The 23,009-nt window shown below is 48.2% G+C and overlaps 1 long non-coding RNA gene across 1 annotated transcript in view; it reads left to right on the forward strand.

Annotated features, from left to right (window-relative positions):
• LOC308592640 overlaps window positions 1–23,009 on the forward strand; it is a 37,586-nt gene that overhangs the window by 10,224 nt on the left and 4,353 nt on the right. Inside the window, exon 2 of the long non-coding RNA XR_014010593.1 lies at window positions 19,466–19,694. This is a non-coding gene — a long non-coding RNA (uncharacterized lncRNA). The remainder of the gene's footprint in view (window positions 1–19,465; window positions 19,695–23,009) is intronic.

A 23,009-nucleotide genomic window follows, 5' to 3' on the forward strand; every position in this document is an offset into this window, starting at 1 on the left:
AACCGTATATATTATTACCAAGATATGTCACAAATCAACAAGAATTAATGGTCTTCTTTTCTTAAACCAATCCTGATTCATAAGATAAAGCATCCTTTGCTGATGGGTTTGTGTATCCATGTGAACAGGAACTAAATATTTCCATCCTAACAAGAACAAAGAAAAGTAATAAAAGCCTATAGAGATGTATGTATCACACATGTGCACGCACACACACATAAACTGTGGTATTCTTGATCACTGAAACATTGAATGTTCTTGCTTACTATAGCATCAGAGAAGCTGCTAATTATGGATGCTGCTGCAGTGTGTTACTTTCCCTTCATTAAGTCAGAAAGAAAATAACTGAAATGTGCTTATTGAGTCCAAAATTTCAAACCTTTTCCATTAGAAGCTAATATTATCCCAGCTAGAACAAGATTCCTGTAACATTGAATGATTAGTTGTTCCCAATTGGGATAATATTCCTCAGTTCTCACATCTTACATTACTGCCTGGGAGTTATATTTGCAGATATTAGAGCTGCCAAGCAAGTGGGGGTGGAATCTGCCTCACACGTGCACTTTGGAAAATCTCTTGCATTGGGGAAAAGGCATAGAATTAATCATAAGTTATTAACTGATATTTAAAAAGAGGTGGTTTTGCTCTTCCAAATTTAGAATTGTATTATGAAGCTGCATGCCTTTATTGGATCAAAGAGTGGATAATCTTGAAAAATACAGATCTGCTAGATTTAGAGGGTTTCAACAACCGATTTGGGTGGCATGCCTACCTATGTTATGGAAAGGCAAGAGTACACAGAGAGTTCATGAATCATGTGGTAAGACAATCGTTATATTCGGTATGGGTAAAATATAAGGATATTCTGGAACAAAAATTACCCTAGTCGTTGTCGCCATCGGAGGCCATGACAATTAAAAAAATAAATGTAGGGCATGACTGGGGAACCTGTAAATATTTACGAATTGAAGAAGGTAATCAATTAAAACTTAATAATTTTAAGGAAATCAGAGGCAGATTGACAGGCTGGATACAATACGACCAACTACATGAGGTTTTTAGGCAAGATAAAAAGAAAGGCTTTGCAACAGAGTTTTCAAGATTTGAAAAGGAGGTGATCTATAACGAGGTGAAAACGCTTTCCAGAATGTACAAAATTCTGTTAGACTGGTCAGTAAAAGAAGAGGAGGTTAAGTCAGTTATGGTAAAATGGGCTATGGATATAGGCCATAACATTCAACTTTCAGCATGGAAAAAACTGTGGAAGGAAGATCTCAAATTCACAGCATGCTATACCCTTAAAGAAAATTATATGAAGGTCTTTTCTGCTAGTATTTAACACCTAATAAACTGGTATTTAACACCTAATAAAATTCAGATTTGTGCTGGAAATGTAGAAGCAGTAGGAACAATGTTTCATGCATAGTGGAGATGTAAAAAAAAAAGATAGAATTCTGGGATACAATCTATAACGAGTTAAAAAAGATGTTTAAATTATCATTTTCCAAAAAGCCAGAAGCTTTCTGTCAGGGCTGCTTCCAGATCCTAGCTCACAGAGGATCACGCTAGCCAGCGTTCACTTTATAAAAGTCTTTATTGAGTTACAGTTTCCAATTTCAAACTGCCGCAGGCAGCCCTACGTCTTATCAGCTAGACCGGCGAAGCTCCGTCTGAGTCCCCGCCTCCTGTACACCAACTTAATAACCTCGCCTTACTCCACCTTTTCCGCCTTCCCCTCCTTCTCTGGGTCCCTCTGCCCCCCGTGGTCTCTTCCTTCCTGGACTCTTCTGACGCTGACCCCCCGGACCCTTCTGTCTCCTTGCGGCGGGCTTTAGGACCTGGCTCCCTTTCCGGGCTGCTTACTCTGCCGCCTTCCTGTGCATTTGAACTTGGCGCGCGCACCCAACCTCCCACTTTCCGCTTGACCGTTCCTTCGCTCCCCGATGGGGGTGTGGCCACTCCTGACTCATGCCCTCCCCCCTGCGGCGAGCCGCCGGATCCCGATACCTGGCGCCCTTCCTCCCCACGGCGCTCTGTTGGGGACGTTGGCCCCGATTTCCAACTGCTGCTCTCTGAACCCCCTTTTGTCCCTTTTTCCTGGGGTGTCCCCTTGATCTCCCCCCTCGCTCTGGCCACTGGCGCTCCTTTCTGTGATTCTTCCGATTCACTGGAAAGACTCGGAGATCTCGGGTCGTCGTCATCGCTCATCTTTCCTTCGGACTCCTCCCCCTCGCTCTCTGTTTCCTCCCTTGCCCTCGCCTCTGCTCCTGAACCCCTGACATCCATCCCCCCTCGAAGCCCCCCCTTCCCCCCTCCCCTCCTTCAGGTGTGGGTGCTGGGTGCTCCATTGTCATGGGGACGAATGTCGGATACAGTTCGCTTCTCGTGGCTGGCATCCAACTGAAGACTTCCGATTCTTCCTCCCTGCGCTCATCGTCGACGGTCGCCTCCTCCTCCATCTCTGTGCCGCCGTGCTCGAACCCAAGGTCCTCCCCGAACACGTCCATGTCCGTCTCTTCGTCTGTCCCTCCTGGGGGCGTCGCTCGCCTGGGACCCTCCAGCCACTTCCTGCGCCACTGCTCCTCTGGTCGATCATCCCACCAATACGAGGGTTCTGAGGCAGATCCCGAGGGTGACCCCTCCTGGGAACGTGTGTTCAGTGCGGGTTCCTCGTCCGAGTCGAACCCCCGGAACGTGCTGTCGGAAAGCATGGGTGTGAAAAGCCAGTCGTCGAAAAACTCGGCTGGCATGGGCCTGTGTGGAAAGAGGGCATGAAACTCGTCTTTAAGTAGCGGTTCGTCCAAAGCGTAGCCCGGCACCCAGCTGTTGGCACTGGCTGGGGTGCCCTCTCTGGCGAGAAGGTATTCCACTCCATCTTCCCCCCATCTAGAGTCCAAAATCTCTGTGACCTCGTTGATGGGCCCCTCCTGTGGCACTCCCCCTGGCTCGGTCCCCTCCTGTAGCGGACTCGGTGCCGTTCCTGGCTCCTGAAATCTGTGAGGTGCCTTGTAGGGAGTGAGCACCGATCGGTGGAACACCGGATGCATCCTGGATCCCTCCGGAAGTGTCAGCCGGAAGGCCACCGGGTTGACCTGTGCCTCGACTTGGTAGGGTCCCAGTTGCTTATGCCCCAGCTTCTTCTTTGCTAACGATCTGGCCGGCACTGCGTGGGCTGCCAACCAGACCCAGTCGCCCACGTGGATCTCTTCGCCGACCCTCCTGTGTTTGTCCGCCTGCACCTTGTATGCGTGTTTAGCTAGCTCCAGCTTCCGCCGGAGCTGATCGTGGACCTCCTGCAACTCCGACGCGAACGCGTCCGCTGCTTGCGGCTCCCCCTCCCCCATTCTTTCCAGTCCCGGGAAGGTTCTGGGGTGCCTCCCATTGTTGGTGAAAAACGGCGTCACCCCCGTGGACACGTGCTTCCTGTTGTAGGCGAACTCGGCGAGTGGCAGGTAATCCACCCACGTTGCGGGCTGTTGATTTGCATAACATCTTAGGTACTGCTGCATGATGGCATTGACTCGCTCCGCCTGCCCGTTGGTCTGCGGGTGTCTCGCCGACGCTAGGTTGATCTTGACGTTCAGAAAGCCCATCAGCTTCTGCCAGAAGTTCGAGATGAACTGTCGCCCCCTGTCGGACAGTATAGACCGCGGCAGCCCGTGAACCTTGAACACGTGATCTATGAACAGTTTGGCGGTTTGTTCCGCCGTGGCCACCTTCGCACACGGAATGAAATGCGCCATCTTGGAGAACAAGTCCACCACCACTAGCACTGCTGTCTTGCCCCTCGAGCTGGGTAGATCCGTGACAAAGTCCAGAGCCACTCTCTCCCATGGTTCGAACGGGGTTTGCTGCGGTTCCAGCAGTCCCGCCGGTGGTCTGTGCACTGGCTTGGCCCTCTGGCAGGTGTCGCACCTCGCCACGTAGTCTGCAACTTCCCCTCTCATCCTGGGCCACCAGAAATCCCTAGCGACCAATTCCATCGTCTCCGTGCCAAAGTGCCCGGCAGTGGGCGCGTCGTGCAACTGCTGCAGTACCTTGGCGCGAAGTTCGTCTCCCGGCACGTAGATGGCCCCCTTACGGATGAGCAATCCATCGCGCTCCTGGAACTCGTTGGTTGTCGCCGTGCCCCTGTGCACCTCTGCCAATTTAGCTTGCGCGAAGGAGTCGTCCTGCAACGCTCGCCGTACCGCATCCAGGTCAACCGTTGCCGAAGCGCACGCCCATGCTGTCGGTGCGAAGATGTGCATGGCCGTCGCTGGCTTCGCCTCCTCCAGGTATTGAGGTTTACGGGATAGGGCATCCGCCATGACGTTGGTGTCTCCGGGGACATACTCTATCCGGAAGTCGAAGTCCGCAAAAAACTCTGCCCAACGTATCTGCCGCTGGTTCAGGAACTGCGCTGTGCGCCAGTGCTCTAGATTCTTGTGGTCCGTGCAGACCTGCACTGTGTGCTTGGCTCCGATCAGGAAGTGCCTCCATGCCTTGAATGCTGCATGAATGGCAAGCAATTCCCTGTCCCAGATGGTGTAGTTCTGTTCCGACTTGCTGAGCTTCCTGGAGTAGAACGCTCCAGGCCTCCAAGCCCCCTGCGGGTCTTGCTGCAACAGGACTGCTCCCACGGCTCTGTCTGAGGCGTCTGTCTCCACCCTCATCGGTCTGCTGGGGTCGACATGTAGCAGCTGCTCTTCCGACGCGAAGAGACGCTTGAGTGCCTGAAAGGACTGCTCCGCCTGCTCCGTCCAGATGAACTTCTTTTTCTTGGAGCTGAGCGTGTCTGTGATGGCCGCCGTCTGCATTGCAAATCCCTTGATAAACTTGCGATAGAAGTTCGCAAAGCCGATAAACCACTGGACCTCCTTTCGGTTGCGCGGGCTCTTCCAATCCAACACGGCGCGAACCTTGGCGCTGTCCATGGCGAGCCCCTTGTCCGACAACTTGTAGCCCAGGAAATCCACCTCCGACACGTCGAACTGGCACTTTTCCAGCTTGGCGTACAGCCTATGCTGCTGCAGTCTGCTCAGCACTTCCTTGACGTCTCTGTCGTGGGTCTGCTGCGATTCAGAAAATATCAGGATGTCATCCAGGAAACAGACGCACTTCTTGTATAGGAGCCCCGCTAACACGTGATGCATGAAAGCTTGAAAACAGTGGGAGCCATTTTGCAGTCCAAACGGCATAACTCTGTATTCGTAGGTGCCCAGGGGCGTGAACATGGCCGTTTTCCACTCATCGCCTTCCCGCACGCGAATGAGGTTGTACGCCCCGCGCAGGTCCAACTTGGTGAACACGCGTCCTTTGCGCACCGTCGCGAGGAGGTCGTCGATTCTGGGCATGGGGAAATCCGATGGTCTGGTCATACTGTTTAAGGTCCGATAGTCCACTACGAGCCTTTTTTGGGGCGTGTCTTTCTTCTTGACAAAGAATACAGGACTGCCCCCCACTGCCCTGGACTCCTGGATGAAGCCGCGCTTCAAATTATGATCTATGAACTCCTTGAGTTCCTGTAGTTCGTCCTCAGACATAGAATACAGTTTCCCTTTTGGCAGCGCCGCCCCTGGCAGGAGTTCAATCTTGCAGTCATATGGTCTGTGGGGGGGTAGCTTGTCCGCCTCCTTCTCACAGAAAACCTCCAAAAACCCCGCGTATTTGTGGGGGACTGCCTGTAGCGTCCCCAGCTGCAGCTGTGACTCCTCTTCCTCTCCCTCCTGCCGGGGCAGGATGCAGTGTTCAGCACAATAGGAAGAGCCGAAGACCAGCTGCCGCTGGTACCAAGCCAGCGTCGGGCTATGCCTGTCCAGCCAACTCATGCCCAATACAATAGGCGTGTCCGACAGTTGGGTGACATTAAAACTGATGATTTCCCTGTGATTTCCCAGTCGCATCACCATTGGCGGCGTTTGCTTCACCACCTGCCCCCCGAGCAGCTCCCTGCCATCCACCGTGACAACCTGCAGGGGCAGCGTGGCAGGCAGCAACTGAATAGCGTGCTGATCGACGAAGTCTTGCCCTATAAAGTCCGCGTTGCTGCCAGAGTCCATGGTGATTGGCACGTCCATTGTGAGTCCATTGGGTAGCTGGAGCGATGCGGTGAGCTGCACCACTGCTTTGGGCGGGAGGGGGTCTGTGGGCTGCAAAATCTCTGGGGACTGCTTCAGTGACTCGTCTGGCTGGGCCCCAGTGCCTCCGTCTCCAGCCAGACTCCGTCGTTTCCCTGCTGTGGTTCTCTGTGCTGAGTAGCTGCAGTTACCGTTGCAGAGGCTGCAGTGTGTTTGTGGATCCTCTGGGGACACTCTTTCGCCATGTGCTGAGGACTGTCGCAGATGTAGCACTTCCGGTTCCCTCAAGGAGGCTTCGCTTTGACTGCTCCCGGCGCTAGGGCTCTGGTAGCTGACTGAGCCCTGGCACCTCCCACCTCCATAGGTTCCGCTCCCCCTCCTGGCGGAGGCGTAGATTGCGCACGCGCTGCTTCCCTGGGAACGAAGGAAAACCCTCTCGCTGGTTCGCGCCCTCCGCGCCCTTCGTCCCTGCTCCCCAACCGTCAGCGCCCTCTGAACGACCTCCTGCGTGCTCCGGGGTCTCTCCCCCCTCGCAATTTCGTCTTTAACCGCGCCGCTCAAGCCTTCCCAAAAAAGGTCTCTGACTGGAGCCGAGTCTCTGTCCCATTCCAGGGCACTGACCAGTGCAAAAAATCGGACATGATACTGCCTTACACTGGCCCTCCCCTGCTTCAGTCCGTGTATCTCTTTCCGGGCAAGATCCACGTCTATGCTTGATAAGAAGCACACATCCATTGCTTTAATGAAGGCATCCGCACTTCTGAGCGCCGGATCCTTATCTCTCCACAAATTGCGCAGCCATGCTTTAGCATCTCCATGCAAATGGGACAGGATAAACCCCACTTTCTCTTGCTCATCTCTAAAGTCCTTGTCCAGCAGTTGCAGCGCACACTGTACATCTGCTCGGAAGTTGGGGTACTGTTGTAAATTCCCATCGAAGTGAGATACTAGACCGCCTGCTCTTCTCCCCAACCCAATTCCCTCTGGTTTGGGTGTCAGTTGCCCTTGCTTCGTAAGCATTTCCAACCTGACCTGGAGATCCTTGTAGGCGGCGGCCGCTTCCCCCTCTCTCTTCCTGGATGCGAGTATCTCGGCATTCAGCTGTGTCACTGCTTCCCGCAGATCCGCTATCTGCTGTTCGGCAGTCATCTTGTCTGCCGTTCGTGAGCTCGCGAGTAGGCACCAGTCTGCACCCCTTTCTGCGAGGCTTTAGGTGCCAAAACTGTGAGACGGAGCTTGCTGTCAGGGCTGCTTCCAGATCCTAGCTCACAGAGGATCACGCTAGCCAGCGTTCACTTTATAAAAGTCTTTATTGAGTTACAGTTTCCAATTTCAAACTGCCGCAGGCAGCCCTACGTCTTATCAGCTAGACCGGCGAAGCTCCGTCTGAGTCCCCGCCTCCTGTACACCAACTTAATAACCTCGCCTTACTCCACCTTTTCCGCCTTCCCCTCCTTCTCTGGGTCCCTCTGCCCCCCGTGGTCTCTTCCTTCCTGGACTCTTCTGACGCTGACCCCCCGGACCCTTCTGTCTCCTTGCGGCGGGCTTTAGGACCTGGCTCCCTTTCCGGGCTGCTTACTCTGCCGCCTTCCTGTGCATTTGAACTTGGCGCGCGCGCCCAACCTCCCACTTTCCGCTTGACCGTTCCTTCGCTCCCCGATGGGGGTGTGGCCACTCCTGACTCATGCCCTCCCCCCTGCGGCGAGCCGCCGGATCCCGATACCTGGCGCCCTTCCTCCCCACGGCGCTCTGTTGGGGACGTTGGCCCCGATTTCCAACTGCTGCTCTCTGAACCCCCTTTTGTCCCTTTTTCCTGGGGTGCCCCTTGATCTCCCCCCCTCGCTCTGGCCACTGGCGCTCCTTTCTGTGAATCTTCCGATTCACTGGAAAGACTCGGAGATCTCGGGTCGTCGTCATCGCTCATCTTTCCTTCGGACTCCTCCCCCTCGCTCTCTGTTTCCTCCCTTGCCCTCGCCTCTGCTCCTGAACCCCTGACACTTTCCTTTTAGGAATCATTGGGGATGAGATCCTCAAAGATTTGAAGAAATTATTCATGTATGCCTCCACGGCAGCAAAGGTATTGGTAGCACAAAACTGGAAAGGAGACCAAATTCCCATGAAGAGGGACTGGCAAGGGAAGCTGATGGAATACATGGAGATTGACAAGCTGACAGGGCGGTTAAGAGACCAAGAGTACCAAAAATGTAACAACAATTGGAGTAATTGTAAAAAATATCTGAAAGATTACTGCGGTGATTTAAAAATCTTGACGGGGCTAGAATGTCTCTTGTAAAGACGACTAGTAGAAATTGTGGAAAAGCTGGTAAACAGAAGATTAGCTATAATTGGAAAGGCATACAACATAGAATTCTATGGACCCAAGTAAGAGGTGGAAGGAAGTAAAAACACAACAAGTAGATAAGTAACATAATTTTTATTTTCCCTTTTTGTTTACACATACATGTTCAATGGTGTAATGTTGAGAGATCTCAAATATTTATTGTCAACGTTGACGTGTGTGAAAAGGATGGCTGTAAATCAATTGAAAAACCAATAAATGTGTTTTTTTAAAAAAGGAATATCTCTTGCATCACATGTCACTTGGTCTTTATGATGTCTGTGTGTCCTGATTATTTCTCTCCTGGCTGGGAAGAAGTTTCTGGAATACCTCCTCACATAGAAAGGGACACCGAGGCTCCTTTGCGCCCTTGGCAAGGAGGGAGTGCAGATGGGGGGGGGGCAGGTTCCTAGCCACGCTGAGTCACACCTTCTGGCCAGCCCCTATGTCCGCCCCTGCTCACAGATTCAGACAAATGCTGGCTTGTTCATTGACTAACAACCAAGCATGTGTGCTGCTGCATCTTCTAGGGTTGGGTGGAGCAGGATTCAGGATTTTCAGTGTCTATGGAATAGTAGCTTGCAGTGCAATCTTATGCTTATCTCCTCTCTGATGGACTTACTTCCAGGTGTGTGTAGTACTGCAGCCTCCCCCTTGGAAGAGCCCAATATATTGTATGCAGCTGCAGGGGAGTTCTGGTTTGGTTCTCGTGCGTAGGTTGAGCACAACAAGGCTGACTGCTGAAACTCCTTGCAAACTTGATGGGTGCCCTAGCCTAGAACATTTCCCAGAATCCTTTGGATCATGCAAAAGTTCCCCAGCAAGTACAGTATGCTAGTGTGGAAAGGGATCCATTAAGGCAGAAAATTTGAAAACCACGGTTTTAGAGAATCTTAGTTTAACTTCTACAAGTTCATTTCTCGTGGGTGTTTGCCAAATACTTTTGATATTTTCCTTCTTTATGTTTTTTGCACAACAAACCTCCCTTGTAAGTGAATGTCGGGGCTCATATCATTTTCTGCTCCAGTCATGCAATTCAGGCATACAAACTCATTCCAGGTTTTGTGTTCAGTTCATTTTTCATATTCCGCTTCTCTAACTTGTTTATGTTAGCTTAGCCTTCATCAAAATGATGTCTTAATTAAATCTGAAAAATGGACATTTGACTTTACTTTAAGCGATGATTTCAGTCTGCCATTGATATAAAAGTTAGATATACAGAACAGACATGTGCATTGTATATGACTTGCTCCTGGATTTTTTTTTTCTTAATCATCATTGCTTTTCTTTAAAAACAACATTTTCATCATGTTTTAAACAATCTTTCAATTTGGCTTGATGCAATATTGTTGCATACATGCTCTCTGACTTTACTAAGGATGTGAGAACATTCCTATGAAATTCTGTTCTCCAGCAAACGGGGTCATGATCTCATATGCTGAACTCTTGAGTACGTAATTAATATGATGGGTGTGATCCAATCTATACCTTCCATATAGCAGTGCATATCTACAGCTTTGCCCAGCCACACTCTGCTCAGGCATTGGTACAAGAAATCCCCTCAAAGGTAGTGCTGCACACAGGAGGCTATAGAATAGTCTGTGTTGGGCCTTGTATTAAATCCTAACAGCATCCCATCTGGTTAGAGAGCAGACTGAAGAAGGGGCTGGTTCGATTTCCATTTAACTATGTATCAATCTGGTGAGATATTTAGCTTTATTGTGCTATTAATTATAATGGAGAAATCCAACAAATGCAAGGAGCTGGTGTGCTGTAGTGGAAGAGACAGAGCTGTGAATCAGGAAGTCCCTAGTTCAGATCTTGCCCCTGCCTGAACCCCCAAGGCAGCCTCAAGCAATCTACCATCCTTTCAGTCACTCCAAGATAGCATAATGCCAACCCACCTTACAGGGTGGGTGTGAATATAGCAAGATCATGTATGCAAAACATTGCAAGTCCCCTAAACTGCTACAATGGTGCCCCGCAAGACGAATGCCTCGCAAGATGGAAAACCCGCTAGACGAAAGGGTTTTCCGTTTTTGAGCTGCTTTGCAAGACAAATTTCCCTATGGGCTTGCTTCGCAAGACGAAAACCTCTTGCGAGTGTTCCGGTTTTTTCCCGCTTTCCCCCCTCCCTTTTTCTAAGCCGCTAAGCCGCTAATAGCCTTTTAGCCGCTAAGCCTTTAATAGCTGCTAAGCCGCTAATAGTGCTAATCCGCTAAGCCGCTAATAGGATTGCTTCGCAAGACGGAAAAACCGCTAGACGAAGAGACTCGCGGAACGGATTAATTTCGTCTTGCGAGGCACCACTGTATAACCATGGTGGCACCCAGTTTATGGAATGTCCTTTCTAAGAGACAGCTGATGCCAACTCTGATAAGTTTTGCCGCCAACTGAAGACCTATTTATTTGCCCAGGCATTTGTAGGGTGTCTCTTGTCGTTTTTGCTGTCCTGGTTCCTGAGTATTTGCTATCTGTACTTTTATGGTTTCACTGAATAATGATTTATGGCATATTGTTTTGTAATGGTTTTATATTGTTTTATTGTGCCACTCCCTGGGATCACTGTGATAAAGATGAGAATTGTTTCATTTCCTTTTCAGTCCTACCAATTACTGCACCTAATTATTTTGTCTGTCATATTAGACTGGAGGAAAAGGCAAATGATGCAGCCCAGAGTGCTACAGAATTCTAAACAAGATGCTGCTAAGCTTTTTCAAATTAGCAAATATGCTGCCCCGCTACATGCCCCAACAGTGATTAAAAAGAGAGGTGGTGAGAACTTTGAGAGACCCTGTAACCTGCTCAATGAACACGGTGCTAAAATAACATCACAGAAATATAACTGTCACTATTTGTGGGTAGTTCCATCCTATATTTGCATATGACAAATAGGTATGGCAGGTTTTAAACCCCGCCAAACCTGTTTGACCAGAGTCAACAGTTTTTAAAAGAAATGTGTGTATGTATCCAATGGGAAACAAAGCCTCTCTAAAAACTTCCAAATCTGAAACTGTTGCCTGTCTCCAGCTTTCACAGCTTGAATTTTTCATTGCTGGGCCTCCTCCTTCTCTTCCCGAATTGTTAACAAGCTGTTAATCCTACTTCACTGCATGAACTCAGAACTGAAGCAAGGAAAAAGTGGGGGGGGGGGGAGGTAGAAGTGCACGGATGCCAGACTAAGGCAGGAGGACTCGTTTTCTTCTTTGTAAAAGGGTCTGGCAGGCTGTACCACATTCTTCAGCTTCAAAAGAACCTCAGCATAGACAAGGCCATGCGACAAGTGCAGTGACATCAGTTCGCACACCATGATGGGCGATCCCTAGCACACTTGACCTGCAACCTTTAGATCAAAAGATTAATCAACTAAAACTTTAGTTGATTCATCTTTAGAGTCTAATAATATTTGTTAAAAGTAAATACCGTGTGAGAGAGAGGTGGGGTTAGGCAGCTAATGGCACACTTTCACTGTGTGGGCCATTTATTCTGATGTGTTGCTGTAATAAGAAATTTTTTAAATAGTAAAGTTGGCCTTTATACCAGTGAGATCCTATCAGGTCTAAGCGCTGTGAAGTACCTGGGATAAACTAGGATAGCGTTTCCCGACCTCGTGCCCTCTAGATATATTCGACTACAACTCCCATCAATCCCAGTTGGGCTATGCTGGCTGAATCTGGTGGGAAACATCTGTCCACCACATCTGTACAGCACCAGCTTGGGAAAGGCTAGACTAGCAAATAGCACATAGGCTGGAAGGTTTGCAATCATTGGTCCTCTGGGATCACCTGTTTCCCAGATCCAGGAAGATTCTGTTCAGTTGTGTGTCCTAGTTTCAACAGTCTGGGGTTCCTTCTTCTGCCCAGCAACCCTGGTAGTGCAGGGAGCCTGGGCATATGCAGATGAAGCAAGCAGAGCAGACCCCACCCCAGATAATCCATATTCCCCAGGCTCCCATCTTTTTTTTAAAAAAGAGAGTCAAATCTGAGACATGAGGCGATATGTGCAGGCACTATGATTCTCATTTGTTTGGGGGAAAACTAATCTGCTCCCACTTTTCAGCCAATGAATGAAGTCATAACGATGTCTAACATTATGGAAAGCAGATTTAGCAAATTAGTTAAAGAGAAGACTAGAGTGTGACCGGGGCCAGCCCAAGATATTTTGGCACCTGAAGAGAACCACAAAATGGTGCCCCTCCTGCCAGTTGTCATGCGCAGGTGCCAGGAGCAGGTCAGTAATAACTCACAAGGGGTCAGTGAATGTAACTCTTTATTCAAAGAAACAAGCAGCTCAGGAGGCCAGGCCTAGTGAACACAGCAACGTTCCCCAGTAGCTGTGGCTACAAAACAAAATGCAGGAGCAAAGACAGAAGATTGTGGTATTTCTAACCCATAATCTGATTTCATACCAAAAAGCTGTCATTTTCTTATGGGTTGCTAACAGTCTCTCTAAATGTCAATGCAGAAAGCCCATCATTGTCAGAGCCCATAGTGCAGGGGGAAGACTGGATGGATTAAGCCAGTCCTTCAGTGTAGTCCCTTTCCTGGAAGGAGAGGTCAGGTCGTGGTGTTCAGCACCTCATTGTTGTTAAACTGCCCTTTTGGAAGGCTTCTTATGCCTGGAGGAAATCAAGGAAGCTAGGGAAAATCTGAACTGATGACTATGGCCCTCTTCCAAAAAGAAAAGAAGTTACTTCTCACTGCCCTTCTTACCTGGCCAAGTAGCATCAGTTTCTTCCACCCCTGAAACCTATCAGAGAATGCTACACTACACATTTTCTCATTGACCTAGGACCACAGGCACCAAATTTTGATGAATAGCTTAAAGCCCTGCCATTTTTTGGTTTGTCACATATGCACTTATAAATAGTAATTTTTGTGTGTGCCAGGTTTGGTTTGCTTTCACCTGCCGTCTTACCTTTGACCAAAATAGTAATCAGTGTTGCCAACAGTTAATGTTTTGACAGTTAATGAACACTGTTTTTTCAATTTAAAATGAGGGGATCTAGGAGGGTGCTTACAAATTACATCTCAGTTCAAGATAAATTGAAGGAAAGCACTACAGTGGTACCTCAGTTTACGAACTTAATCCGTTCTGAAAGTCCTTTCTGAAACCAAAACTGTTCTTAAACCCAGGTGCACTTTCCCTAATGAGGCCTCCCGCCACCGGTGCCCTTCCACCGTTTGGGTTCCGTTCGTAGACCGAGGTAAAGTTTGCTAACCGGAAGACTACTTCCGGTTTTGCGGAGTTCGTATACCGAATAGTTCGTAAACAGGGCTGTTCTTAAACTGAGGTACCACTGTATTAATTTCAGAATTATTAAATATATAGAAGAATAAGCTGGCTGAGGAAGAATCAGCATGGCTGTTGCAAAGGGAAATCCAGCTTCACCATCATTTTGAAGCTCTTAAGAGTATCAACAAGCAGCCATGCAGTATATACATGGACATCCAAAACACTTTTGCCAAACTTTCTTTTTTTTTATAGAAATTTTTATTGGTTTTTCACCTTTTATAAAGACAAATACACACAAAAAAGACAAAAGACAAAAACATGTATAATTTCAGAAAATCCTACTTTCCTAACCTTATTCCCTGACTTCCCCCCACCCCCCTTCATGCATCCCCATTCCCAGAATTGTGTCAGCAAATTGGTATTTCTCTTCTTAATCATCTTAAAATTACATCTTTTATAAAGAAAAGTATTTTTTTTCTAAGTTGGACTCAAGTTCTCTTCCATTGATTTCCCAATTTGTCTTAAATAAAAGTCATATTAACTAAACCCAAAGGTCTTGAGTGTTTTTACAATTCTATTCTTCCCTCCCTCCCATCCCCGGTTTTCGTCCCTTCCCAGTACATATCCAAAATATCAGTTCTTAGCCTGGGTTCCTCACGTCCGAGGCTTTCAAGTCTCTTTCAGTCCCTCTCCGCCGGTCTTGTTGGTAATCCTTTATGTCGGTCGTCGAATCTCGAAAAATTTCTGTCACCATCCAACCATATTCTCTTCCCACAAGAACATTTGGAAACAGCTGCTGGAAAATTTCCACAAAGTCTGCATCTTCAGAGTCAAAGTCAAAGTGAAAGTGGAGGCCCCCATCATATTTCTTTATTTTAAGTTCCTGTGTTCCATAAACTCCCGGGGCCTCCTCCTTCATCTTTTGCATCTTTCGCAGATTTGTGTTAGATGTAATCCAAAAGTCTCCTTGTTTATATTCCACAGATGTCAGCTTCTGGTTGGTACTTTCCAACTTTACTTTCTCTTTTTCTTGTTTAGTCTCTTCCACTTCTTTAGATATCATTTCCGATTCAGCTGTGGATTCTTTCTCATCCAGGTCCTCAATACATTCAGCAGAGCTGCTTGTTCCAGAAGTCAAGGTCATAAGTTGTTTATTCATAGCCAGACTCTGCTCTTGTAAGACTCCCACCAGATGAAACATTCTTTCAATTTCCACTAGTAACTTTCCATCCACAGCCATTGTAATTTCACAGAATTCCCCCTAGAGGGAATCTGGTTACTTAGTAATCTTTCTCCAACAATCCTCCAACTTATTGTTATTACTTTGTTTCCAACAAATTTAACTCAATTGCAACTCATTTTAATCCAGAGGGATCTTAAATAACGATTTTTCCACTTAAACTGTCCGTTTGACAGCTTTGACAGCTGTCAAACTCCGCACCTCTTCCACAAGCTCAAAAGCAGGACGCTCCTGGGCCCGGGGGGGGGGGGTTGTTTACAACTGAAAGAAAACTTCCAACACTCCACTCTCCAGCTCAAAATTTCTTTTTGCCAAATCTTGGAAGTTAATGTCTTTTTCAACTCACCCCACAAAGGGTAGGCACTCCAGCTTAGTTCTTATATCGTTGCTTTAGATCGTCTGCAAGAAGGGGGGGTGCGGACTTCCTTTTAGCACACCCCCCGGTCGTCTCAAATTCACGGGATAATATTCAAAAAGTCCAATTCCGTTTTACTCACGGGTTATTCTTTTTAGTCCGAATTTCAAGGAAGGGAATCAGCGCTCTCCAGTCATGGCTCGCGGCTTCGCTCAACCGAGGTAGCGATCGACTCTCAGCACCACGCCACCCTCCGTATCCTCTCCGCAGCCTTTAAAAAGGCTCTTCGTGAATCGGGGGGGCGCTTAAGGTGCCCACCGAGTCTTCAGTCCGCAGGCTTCAGCGCCTGCGGTTTTTGAGGGTCCCCGCGTCGCCGGCGCGGCAAGACCCGTCCTCAGTTGAGCCGATTCCCTTCGCAGCTCGGAGGGAATCCGCCATTTCCAGATCGCGCCAACCCGGAAGTCTCCAAACTTTCTCACCAAAGGCTTTTGAGTAAACTTAGCAGTCGTGGTATAAGAGATAATAGGGGTATTAAACAGTATAGAAGTGAGCAGGATGGGAATATGCTTTTCTATACTGAGGACAGTCCTCTTATTTCAATGAATCCTTTATTTGCAGGGTTGTGCACTCTAGATCTCATTTAAAGAAAGGAGAGCAAGGGCCTTGACCATCAACAACAGCAGACTGAGAAGGCATATAGTTCTTTCCCAAAGGAGATGTGTTGCATTTCTACTTAAATTTTAGCAATCATTCCTAAATTTGCACCTATACTAGTGATTTACCGGCATTTTTTTTTTGCCACGTCTGGTGGCTAAATAGCGTGATACCTGGCTGGGAGATGGGAAGGTGATAGACAGCCTCAGAGGTAGGCATGGATGGTTTTTGCTGGTGTAAATCGTAAATGGGATTTCTCAGTTTTTTCTGCCAGAGAATATATCCTGCTGATGTAGATTCAGGAGCTGGTAGGCTTAAGTACTGGGCTCGCAAATGGAAGGGCTAGAGACTAGGCTTTTTCTTGACAAAAAGTATGGATGATAGTTCACTGATACCTGAAGGATTTGTGTGAGATAACTGATCAAGGTAAATTCTCTGGCTGTTTCTAGCCCTAAACCATCTCAACTCCAAACAGATCTACTTGTCTCTGCCAGAACAAGATCATATGAGTGTGAGATCCCGAGTCACTATCACACAGCTGCAAAGTGATGTTTCTAAGGGGGAGATTAGCTGCAAAAAAGAAGCAGGTGGGAGGGGGATGCTTAGCCCATCTGCTGCCTGCTTATTTTTTTCCTTTCAACTCCCTCCCCAATCCACTTCCACCCCAGCTGTGGTTCAGATGTGGGTTTGCCATATTGGGATTTGTAAGTAAAAATGGCTGGGACAGAGGAAAGTGGTGGGTGAGGGAAGGGTTAAGTATGCTCCTGCGGTCTGCTTTTTCTCCACTGCAAATTTCCCTTTCCCCTGATGATCTGCAGCTGACCTGGGTTCCCCAAACCAGGCCTGTCACCAAGCATGTCATTGTGGCTCCACGAGACAAAGATGCTGCACAGCCTTCTATGTGGTGGACTTCTGTTCTTCACATGAACATGCATCATGGAAGTCTCACTCAAAAAGTATATCCAGCCCTTTCCCATTATTCTCTGGAAACTAGAGCCTGGTCCTTTCAAAAGTTCAGAAATGTCAATGGGAAACTGCTCAGCAAGCATGTGGGGTTTTGGAGAAGCTGAAGGTAGGTACCTTCACAGGTTGCAGCCAGCCTTACATCCAATTTGTGCAGAAAACAAAAGAGGTGGAGGAGCAACGAAAAATGTCTGTGGTTCTTCCACTCTCTGTAGTCAGGAATGCTATGCAAAACATAAGGTGTGTCAACAGCTTTCATTGCCTACCCAGCATCATGAAAGGCCAGCGTAGCGTTCTGTGCTAGTCCTGGAACTTAAAAGAATTACAACCTCCGTGGTTATTTGGAGAGTGGCTCCTTCACTAAGCTGCTCTGGTTAAACCTGTCAGAACTCATGAGTAAACAGAATGTGAGTCCAGAAGCTGCAGTGAGGGGGGCTTTTTCTCAAAGATAAAAGGAAGAGGTTTGCTTGGGGCAATGTGGAATATAACTAGCAACTGTTCCGCATTAGCCGCAACATTCTTCTTTTCTACCACCCAATTTTCTTTTTTTTCGTCCTTTGGTGAAGAGTTTCGGCTCCGTAGCACACGTCGGGAGTCTCCAAACTGGAAATAATTAAAATACAGATTTCATTTATAGTAGACCTTATGTGAGCTGAAGTAAAGATTGCAAAAGGTTTCCTGAGTAGATGATTTAATGATGTGTTCTGCATTTCCTGAATTCTCCACATTATAACTGCCTTTGTGCTTGAATCTGGAAGAGGAGGAGGGACACTGAAAGCCCTGAAGGCTAGAACCCCAAAGATCTAGGTCTGGCAGAGGTTTCATTTCCAGTTGAATGCAAAACACAGGAGGGGGACTTGGATTAACTTAGAATTGAAATATTTATTTCACTGTTAATTAAGTGCGTCTCCATATCCCCAAACCATTAAATATTAACATGTCATTGTCCTGCCAGGGATGTTGGTGTGAGATGATGGTTCAAGTATGTCCAAGTAATAGCCCCCAGTTTGCATGCTAGTGGGGGAGCTTTCGGTGACCAAGCATAATCCTAGTTCTACCGGGGGCTAAACCGGAATGCCCTAAACTGAAAAAGTGTGATGTGATATAGCGTAATGTCAGAGAAGCCAAATATTTAGACATCCATCCAGGCATGCAGAAAACATCCACAGAGGCAGTCACCTTGGAATGGCACAGAGCCACTCACAAGGAAGCATGAGTCGTGAACCACGTCTTCTAGGTGGGTGGCATATGTGTGGTGGTCATGGTTTCCAAAACTGCCGCAGCCAAAACTCCATTGGTAGCTCGTTTTCCTTGGGAGAAAGCATGCAGCTCCTCTAATGTGCTATAGACTAAGAACATGCAAGCCCTTGTGCATGCCTTGAGGAGCTTTCTTGGCCAGGAATGAAGAAGAGAACGGGAGAGATGGTGTAGCTGGAGAGGGAGATGATGTGACTGGGAGGGGAGATGGAGTAAGAGAAGCCACCCTGAGGAAGAAGGCAGGGACCAGAGTCAAGCCTCAACCATATAAGTGAGGGTTGTGTCCATAGGTAAACAGATTAGGGAGGAGTCAGGAAGCACTACAAGAATGATAAAGGCTTGGGAGGGCAAGTACATCCGTGTCATCCCATCAATGTATGTGTTGTTTTACAAAGCATCAAAAGGGGGGAAAGGGGCTCTAAAAGATGATAGTGGGAGAGAGTACAAAGGAATAGAAGTTTACAAAGTTTCAGGGAAGTGGGCATGGAGAAGTTCAGATCATGCATGTCAGGACCTGGAGTCAAGCATAGGTCAGCAATAAAAAAGCATGGTGTCAGTGCAGTTAACGATTTGTTCAAAGAAACCAAAGCAGCTCAGGCCTGGTGACCCCAGCAACTCTAGCAACTCTTCCCAGTAGGTCTTGTCCCAATGAGCCGGTTGTGAGGACTGAAGGTCCCTGCCTTCCCACCACTCCCTAAGGTTCCTCCTCTCCAGGTTCTTTCCCAAACAGTCATCAGCTGCATCAGTGCACAGCCAATCTCTGCTCTGCTTGGCTCTTTGCATTTCTCTGCATGTTCTGGGAGACCAGTGGGGAGGGGAGCTGGTTGCAGCAGAAGGGGGAGACTCCCTGGATTCTTCAGCAGCCTGTCTCCACTCTGCCTGCTGACCAACCTTCTCTCCATCCTCTGCTTCAGGCTCGGAGTCTGAACTGCCCTCTGCCACAGCCTCTTCCTGCTCACCAAACCCTGTTACCTCTTCTCCTCCCCCAGCCTGCTCCTTCTCCCTTGGACCACACATTTCTTCTCACCACCACTCCCCTGACTCTGAGCCTTCTTCCCTGGGGGTTCCCTTAGGGGTTCCCCAAGTGGTGCCTCTCACCTCTCCTCTGCACCCAGCCAGTCCATGGCAATGGGCTTAGGCTTGGCTTCACGGCTGGAAGTGACTTTTGAGGCATGAGCAGTTTCCTCCCACAATGCAGAACAACCAGGTGGGCTAAGGGGCATTCCTGAGTCACGCTAGGGATCATCTGCATTGCAGGAGAATCATGACACCGGTACAATGGGGAACTTCTACATTGCAGATCATGTTGGTGTAATCAGTGTCTCCTTTCTCTGTATCCTTTTGAGAGAATCTGTGGTCCCCAGAAACTCTCATGTCGTTAATGAAGAGAGAACAAGTTGAATCAGAAGCATGCCACCCCCACCCCCTTCACAGCCTTTGCTCTGAAAAATGAAGGGGGTGGCCTCTTTGACACCCTCTGGGACTGGGCATGTGAGAGCTGAGAGATGCTGTTGATACCTGACTTCCTAGGGGAGGTGGATTTCCCCCCTGATCACCCCCCTATATCAAATCTCTCCAGATAAAAAGGTGAGGGTTCCAGTTTTCTTGGTCCGTCCTTTGAATGCCTCTGAGGAATCACCTGGGATGATTTCATTCACTTATAAATCTTTGGGGTTTTTAAAATTTGAAGTTAGAAGCTGGTTAAGTTATTTACTTAGCCACAGGACCTGCTCTTACACATATTGACTCTTAGGTCAGGTGTGGTGAGGCTGGGGTTCAGCCTACAAAGCCATTTATGGTGATCTACCCCTTTTTTAGGGTTGCGAAGGGCTCCTTTGCTACAAGGTCTTAGAAGGGAGAGGAAAGAAGCAAGGAGCAGGATACGGCCACCACTTTATGCCCCTGCTGAAAGAATCACACTGGTTGCCAGTTAGTTATCCGGCTAAGTTCAAGGAGCTGCTTTTGATGTATTAAGTCCAATACAGCTTGGCAGCAGTGGCGTAGTGTGGGGGGTGCCAGGGGTGCCGGCCGCACCGGGCGCAACATTTGGGGGGGCGCGTTTGGCCGGCCCTCCTCGAGGAAGCAGGAACCCCACTGTCCTCGGACCTCTCCGAAGGCTGGCGGTGGGGCGGAGAGACCTTCTCCCCGCGCCAGCCTTCGGATGGCTGTCCTGAAGACTTGTGGTGGGAGCAGTGGCGTAGCGTGGGGGGTGCAGGGGGGCCTGCTGCACCTGGCGCAACATCGGGGGGGGGCGCGGAAGAGACTTGAGTGCTAAAATCCACGGGTTAGGGGGCGCAAATTACTTGCCTTGCCCCGGGTGCTGAGAACCCACGCTACGCCACTGTTTGGCAGCCGGATTCCTGAAAGATCGTCTCACTCTCTATATACCCAGTCCACCACTGCATTTTGCAGCTCAGGCCCTTCTGCAGTGGTCATCTTATTAGGAGGTCCATTCCACACAATATAGGAATCGGGCCTTCCGTGTTGTGGCACCTATCCTTTGGAATCCTTTCCCATTAAATATGAGACAGGCACCACCGTCTCGGTTACCTTTGTAGTGCCTGCTGAAGACTTTCCTCTTCCAACAAGCCTATTAAGTAGAGATCTTTCCTAGTCTGCATTGGAATTGTTCTTTCGAAATTTTTGCATGTTTTTATTGTTTTACTATTTGTGTGTTTGCCAGCCTGGAGCCCTTTGAGAGGGAGAGTGGGTTATAAATGTTGTTCTTGTTGTTGATAAATACCCCCTCTGCGGAAAGTGTGTGCCTGCCTGTTTGTGGTGCAGGTGTGCCCAGCCTGGCATGTGGCACTCAGAAGGGTCACCAGCCCTCCGTGCTGCCTAGAAGTAAGCAAGGGCCTGGCTAGCACAGCCAGCATCTTGCAGCCTGTCCTGTCTCACAGGCTCAGTGAGAGAGTGCTGGGTTTTGTTACACTTGCATTTTAGAAATTGTCCCAAACTTTCAGACTCCTCAATTTTTGGTTTAATATTGGGATTCATTGTCACACTGTGATTAAAGTTCCATCTGTACAAGTATTTCGGCTTGCCAGATGGAACAATTCCCCCTCTTCTTCCCCCACATGCTGCTCTGGGCTTCTCCTGGCACCTGCCCAAGCCACTTTGGGGGGAGGAAGAGGAGGGAGGAAGCCCTGACGCGTGAGCAGAAGCCCTTGTGCCAATGTGCCAGGCTTCCACGGACAGGGCTCACCAGAGGAATCCTGCCCTAAGCTTTGCAAATACCATTAATATAATTAAAGAGAAAACAGATCAATTAGTTAAAAGTCTTATTTTCATTAACTGATTGGTCAATAAACAAGCTTCAGTTAGTTGATATCCATACTAAAATTACATTTTCCCCCATTAGGAAAGCACTTCCTGCCCCTCTTTCTTTCTCTATATACAGCAGGTGGCAGCATTGCAATGGAGCTTTGCTGGCTCCTTCGCATAAGAAAAAGAGGTCTTTCCCCCACGTACTTCAGCTGCAGCAAAGTTCTATCTGGAAGCATTGTTGTTGTTGTTGTTTAATTCTTAAGTGTAAAGAAGAAGAAGAAGAAGAAGAAGAAGAAGAAGAAGAAGAAGAAGAAGAAGAAGAAGAAGAAGACGACGCCACCCGTCTGACTGGGTTTCCCCAGCCTTTCTGGGGGCTCCCAACAAAATATATAAAACACAATAAAACATCAACCATTTAAAGCTTGCCTTCAGATGTCTTTAAAAGTCATATAGATATTTATCTGTTTGACATTTGATGAGGGGGCAGGTTTCATAGGGTGGGTGCAACTACTGAGAAGGCTCTTTGCCTGGTCCCCTGTAACTTCATTTCTCACAGTGGGGGAACCATCACTCTAGGAAGTCCATAGAATCATAGAATCATAGAGTTGGAAGAGACCACAAGGGCCATCGAGTCCAACCCCCTGCCAAGCAGGAAGCACCATCAGAGCACTCCTGACATATGGTTGTCAAGCCTCTGCTTAAAGACCTCCAGGGAAGGAGACTCCACCACACTCCTTGGCAGCAAATTCCACTGTCAAACAGCTCTTACTGTCAGGAAGTTCTTCCTAATGTTTAGGTGGAATCTTCTTTCTTGTAGTTTGGATCCATTGCTCCATGTCCGCTTCTCGGGAGCAGCAGAAAACAACCTTTCTCCCTCCTCTATGTGACATCCTTTTCTATATTTGAACATGGCTATCATATCACCCCTTAACCTCCTCTTCTCCAGGCTAAACATGCCCAGCTCCCTTAGCCGTTCCTCATAAGGCATCGTTTCCAGGCCTTTGACCATTTTGGTTGCCCTCCTCTGGACACGTTCCAGTTTGTCAGTGTCCTTCTTGAACTGTGGTGCCCAAAACTGGACACAGTACTCCAGGTGAGGTCTGACCAGAGCAGAATACAGTGGCACTATTACTTCCCTTGATCTAGATGCTATACTCCTATTGATGCAGCCCAGAATTGCATTGGCTTTTTTAGCTGCCGCGTCACATTGTTGGCTCATGTCAAGTTTGTGGTCAACCAAGACTCCTAGATCCTTTTCACATGTACTGCTCTCAGGCCAGGTGTCCCCCATCTTGTATTTGTGCCTCTCATTTTGTGTTTCCTCTGCTGAATCATTTGCTCCAAATTCTTCAGGTCGGGCATTGTTTTCTTTTTTCGGAGAAGACTGAGGCAAAGAAGGCATTGAGGAGTTCAGCCCTTTCTGTGTCCCCTGTTTGCATTTCACCATCTTCTCCTCTGAGTGACCCCACTGTTTCTTTGTACTTCCTTTTGCTACGGACATACCCATAAAAGCCTTTTTTGTTGCTTTTAACCTCTCTAGCAAGCCTGAGTTCATTCTGTGCTTTAACTTTTCTGACTTTGTGTCTACATGTGCTGGCTATTTGTTTGAATTCCTCTTTGGTGGTTTCCCCCCTTTTCCAT

Source organism: Podarcis bocagei, assembly GCF_964188305.1.
Source record: "Podarcis bocagei genome assembly, chromosome: 8".
NCBI lineage: Eukaryota > Metazoa > Chordata > Lepidosauria > Squamata > Lacertidae > Podarcis > Podarcis bocagei.